The sequence below is a fragment of the Ranitomeya imitator genome, chromosome 2 (assembly GCF_032444005.1).
Source record: "Ranitomeya imitator isolate aRanImi1 chromosome 2, aRanImi1.pri, whole genome shotgun sequence".
NCBI classification, from domain to species: domain Eukaryota; kingdom Metazoa; phylum Chordata; class Amphibia; order Anura; family Dendrobatidae; genus Ranitomeya; species Ranitomeya imitator.
Window position 1 is genome coordinate 527,152,606 of NC_091283.1, and position 6,047 is coordinate 527,158,652.

Genomic DNA, 6,047 nt, shown 5'->3' on the forward strand with positions numbered 1-6,047 from the left:
TCATACCATCTAAATAGTGATGAGCGAGTATGCTCGTTACTCAAGATTTCCCGAGCATGCTCAGGTTATCTCCGAGTATTTGGATGTGCTCAGAGATTTTGTTTCCGTCTCTGAAGCTGCATGATTTGCGGCTGCTAGACAGCCTGAATACATGTGGGGATTTGCTGAGTAGTGAGTATATTCGCTCATCACTACAGCTAAAGGAAAGCTGACATCCGAGGGCTGTTATTTCTGGGAAAGTGTCAATAGCCATAAATATTCCCAGCCTATTACTAACAACTTATGCAGCGCCCCAGAGTCCTGGTTCGTTGCTGTAATGTTATTCTTCCACCAGGGGGAGTGATGTTACATCTGAAGGCAATAAAGGAGATCTTCTGTCCAGGTATCACAACCACTACACACACACTTCAGACTCCAGTCCACCAGCGGGAGCCATGCTTTTATCTATTAGGGCACTCCTCACACTTGGGTAAAACTGGTGGGATGGGGAGGAAGTTAGAGAGTTCCTGGCTGGGGACCGACAAGGAAAAGTCTCCAGGTCGAGCTGGCTGGAGTGATCTTCAGTCAGATCCAGACTGCGGTCTGAGGAGGACGAGGGTACATGGAGCTGCGCCTGCATCCCATGCGGCAGCATCCTAGGAAAGGACACGAAAGGAAGTGTGTTGCAGTGAGTGAGCAACGAAGTCATAGCAACAGAAGTGAAACATCAGAGGGAGACCAGCTAGAAGCAGGCTGTCTCTTTCTGAAGCGCATAACCGGTAGCCAGAACACCGAGGGAGTAAAGAGCTCTATGCCGTTACTTCAGAGACTGGCAGGACAGTTAATTCCACGTTAGCTGCTCGACCATTTACCCAGGAGGTAGGGTGGCAAATTGTGAGGGCCGGGGCGTCACTAGGGTCCCTGTAAAAAGCCTCAGGCCACCAGTCATACAGGCTTGTCCTATCTGTAAGGGGGACAGAGAGAAGAGACTTAACATCTACAATAGTTGTGAGGACCTTACCGAGTTGCTCAGCAGGGAGGTACTACAACGCCCAGGCGCTAGAGGAAGGCTATTGAATTCCACCTGGATAAGGGGACTCTGGATTTGCCTTCAGACCTGCCGGACTCTGCCTGCCCTGTGGTCCCGACCCTGGACTGTGGATGCTGAAGCCTTCAGTAAAGGTAAAGAGACTGCAACCTTGTGTCCTCTTTATTCACTGCGCCTTACATCAGCCACCATCCACTATCCACACTCTGGGAAGCCCTGGGGACATACTTCACCTGTGGGAAGGTATACCATCTAGCTGCCATAACATCACCCCAGCGGACCCCTAAGCAGCATCGGTCACCCTGACCGAATACCACAGGTGGCGTCACAAACATTATCCCTTTAAAGACCTTTCCCCGAATTTCATCAACGGACGTCCCCTAGGGCCACGGACCGGGTCAGCCACCGTGACATCTCCACTGAGAACAGAAGGGCCCGGTACCGAGTACCCCATTGCCCTACACGGGGGGGGGAGCGCTCCACTTACAACTGTCTGCTTTGCCTTTACTGGTAAGTAAAAAGAGGGACCCCCCAAAAAATGATGTAGAGCCCCCCCCCCCATATTACTAACCAGAAAAGGCTAAGCAAACAGCTGATATTAATAGGCTGAGAAGGGTCCATGAATATTGACCCCTTCCCAGACAAAGAGCATCAGCCCTCAGCCGCCCCATAAATGGTGCATCCATTAGATGCGCCAAATCTGGTGCTTAGCCTTGGCTTTTCCCACTTGCCCTGGTGCGTTGGCAAGTGGGGTAATAGTTTTGGGGTTGATGTCAGCTGTTTTTTGCCAGTTGACATCAAGTCTAGGGGTTAGTAATGAAGAGATCCCCATTACTAACCCCATAGTCAAAGTTAGTAAATACGCACACAGAAAAAAAGTCCTTTCATTGAAAAAAAAACACCCCCTTAAAATATCCCTCTTTTACCCATTTATTAACCAAAGCTAAAAATTAAAAAGCTAAGAAATCATCACTGTCTATAATCTGTAATGCTGATGTCCCACGACGATCCCCAACTCTGCTACCTCTGGATGGTTTGGTGAGTGGTGACATCAGTAATACGACCGCTTGCCACGCTAGCCAGAACACACTCAGTTTAGCGCGAGAATGCAGCTTTAATGACGAGTGGTGACATCATTAATGTTACCACTGGTTACACGCAGCGGTTCTCACTTTAAGTTCTGTGCAAGCTGGCCTATGAACTGCGGTAAACTTATTGACGTCACCACTCGCAGCTGTAAGAAATTTCATTTTAGCTCAAGAAGATCCACCTTTTTCAATTTTGCATTATGAATTGGAGTGCTAGTGTCACAAATCTGTTGTTGGGTGTCCAGGTTCTCCTTCCCTGTCTCTACTCCTAGGGGCGCCGTAGCTAGCCCTTTTCCCCAGATTGCTTTTGATGGTGAAGACGCCGGTGCCATGTACCTTGCCTTAGCTCCTTCATCTGCTCTCAGTCTGTACCCTTCCCCACCTAGGGAAGAGGAACTAGTAGTGTACTGTGATGCACCAACCAGACTATCTTGGTAATTCGAACAGGGATAATGAAAAATACCAAACAAAAATATACTCACACAGACAACAGAGGAATGCATCGGTGAGGGGAGGATGGGGTTAAATGAAAGTAAGAGAAGAAAGGGAATTATCATACATTCAAAACCTAACAGTCACTGATAAATCTACCAAACGCCTTCTCAAATAACAACCACCAACAGCCTTCAGCCATGTAGCATAAGCCTGCTCTGACAATGAGTGCTAGCCAGGACCCAGATAATATTGGAGAGGGGAGTGGCTAACAGCATTAACACTCCAGGAGCTCTCAGCTGAGCAGATTAACCCCTGCACTGCTAAAAGAAACTTACGCCATTTAATATGAAGATGAAGTGCTTTTAATCAGTGCAGGAGTAGGAGAATTTCATGACAGATTCAGGATGATTGGGGGTATTCTGATAGAAAGTAGTGTATATCCACAGCACATATAAACAGGCAGGTTTGCCCTGTAGATCCCCAGAAAATCCAACTCTCGATTTCACTACCTGCTCAAACATCTACCATATAATTGTCTAAGGGTCACTTCCGTCTGTCTGTCCTTCTGTCTGTCACGGATATTCATTGGTCGCGGCCTCTGTCTGTAATGGAAGTCCAAGTCGCTGATTGGTCGTGGCAAAACAGCCATGACCAATCAGCGATGGGCACAGTCCGGAAGAAAATGGCGGCTCCTTACTCCCCGCAGTCAGTGCCCGGCGTCCGCATACTCCCCTCCGGTTGACTGTGGTGTAACGCACTCGGTTAACGCTGCTATTAACCCTGTGTGACCAACTTAAAAAAAATAAAAAAAATAGTTACATACTCACCATCCGGAGCCTCCGGATCGAAGTGGCCGGTTACCGACGCTCCTCGCACGCTCCGGTCTGAAGAGTGCATTGCGGTGTCGCGAGATGATGACGTAGCGGTCTCGTGAGACCGCACGTCATCATCTCGCGAGACCGCAATGCATGGAGCAGTCACCGGGGCGTCGCGAGGAGCATCGGTAACCGGCCACTTCGATCCGGGTGCTCTGGATGGTGAGTATGTAACTTTTTTTTTTTATTATTTTTAACATTAGATATTTTTAGTATTCATGCTGCATAGGCAGCATGAATAGTAAAAAGTAGGTCACACAGGGTTAATAGCAGCGTTAACCGAATGCGTTACACCGCGGTCAACGCTGCCATTAACCCTGTGTGAGCGCTGACCGGAGGGTAGCTACATGACTGGGCAGTATGCTACGTGTCTGTGCTGTATACTATGTGGCTCTGTGCTGTATACTACGTGTCTGTGCTGTATACTACGTGGCTCTGTGCTGTATACTATGTGGCTGGGCAATATACTATGTGGCTGGGCAATATACTACGTGACTGGGCAATATACTACGTGTCTGTGCTGTATACTACGTGACTGGGCAATATACTATGTGGCTGGGCAATATACTACGTGACTGGGCAGTATACTACGTGTCTGTGCAATATACTACGTGGCTCTGTGCTCTATACTATGTGGCTGGGCAATATACTATGTGGCTGGGTAATATACTATGTAGCTGGGCAATATACTACGTAACTTGGCAATATACTACATAACTGGGCAATATACTACGTGACTGGGCAATATAGTTACATAGTTACATAGTTATTAAGGTTGAAGGAAGACTATATGTCCATCTAGTTCAACCCATAGCCTAACCTAACATGCCCTAACATGTTGATCCAGAGGAAGGCAAAAAAACCCCATGTGCAAAGAGTAAGCTCCACATTGGGGAAAAAAATTCCTTCCCGACTCCACATACGGCAATCAGACTAGTTCCCTGGATCAACGCCCTATCAAGGAATCTAGTGTATATACCCTGTAACATCATACTTTTCCAGAAAGGTATCCAGTCCCCTCTTAAATTTAAGTAATGAATCACTCATTACAACATCACACGGCAGAGAGTTCCATAGTCTCACTGCTCTTACAGTAAAGAATCCGTGTCTGTTATTATGCTTAAACCTTTTTTCCTCCAACCGCAGAGGATGCCCCCTTGTCCCTGTTTCAGGTCTATGATTAAAAAGATCATCAGAAAGGTCTTTGTACTGTCCCCTCATATATTTATACATTAAAATGAGATCACCCCTTAGTCTTCGTTTTTCCAAACTAAATAGCCCCAAGTGTAATAACCTATCTTGGTATTGCAGACCCCCCAGTCCTCTAATAACCTTGGTCGCTCTTCTCTGCACCCGCTCCAGTTCAGCTATGTCTTTCTTATACACCGGAGACCAGAACTGTGCACAGTATTCTAAGTGTGGTCGAACTAGTGACTTGTATAGAGGTAAAATTATATTCTCCTCATGAGCATCTATGCCTCTTTTAATGCATCCCATTATTTTATTTGCCTTTGTAGCAGCTGCCTGACACTGGCCACTGAATTTAAGTTTGTCATCCACCCATACACCCAGGTCTTTTTCATTGACGGTTTTGCCCAGAGTTTTAGAATTAAGCACATAATTATACATCTTATTACTTCTACCCAAGTGCATGACCTTACATTTATCCCCATTAAAGCTCATTTGCCATTTATCAGCCCAAGCTTCTAGTTTACATAAATCATCCTGTAATATAAAATTGTCCTCCTCTGTATTGATTACCCTGCAGAGTTTAGTGTCATCTGCAAATATTGAAATTCTACTCTGAATGCCCCCTACAAGGTCATTAATAAATATGTTAAAAAGAAGAGGGCCCAATACTGACCCCTGTGGTACCCCACTGCTAACCGCTACCCAGTCCGAGTGTGCTCCATTAATAACCACCCTTTGTTTCCTATCCCTGAGCCAGCTCTCAACCCACTTGCACATATTTTCCCCTATCCCCATTATTCTCATTTTATGTATCAACCTTTTGTGTGGCACTGTATCAAAAGCTTTTGAAAAGTCCATATACACTACATCCACTGGGTTCCCTTGGTCCAATCCGGAACTTACCTCTTCATAGAAACTGATCAAATTAGTCTGACATGAACGGTCCCTAGTAAACCCGTGCTGATACTGGGTCATGAGGTTATTCCTCTTCAGATACTCCAGTATAGCGTCCCTTAGAATGCCCTCCAGGATTTTACCCACAGTAGAGGTTAAGCTTACTGGCCTATAGTTTCCGAGTTCAGTTTTTGTTCCCTTTTTGAATATTGGCACCACATTTGCTATACGCCAGTCCTGTGGCACAGACCCTGTTATTATGGAGTCTTTAAAGATTAAAAATAATGGTCTATCAATGACTGTACTTAATTCCTGCAGTACTCGAGGGTGTATCCCATCCGGGCCCGGAGATTTGTCAATTTTAGTGATTTTTAGACGCCGCCGCACTTCCTGCTGGGTTAAGCAGGTGACATTTAATTGGGAATTTTTATCACTAGACATTTTGTCTGCCATGGGATTTTCTTGTGTAAATACTACGTGGCTGGGCAATATACTATGTGACTGGGCAATATACTACATGACTGGGCAGTATAATAC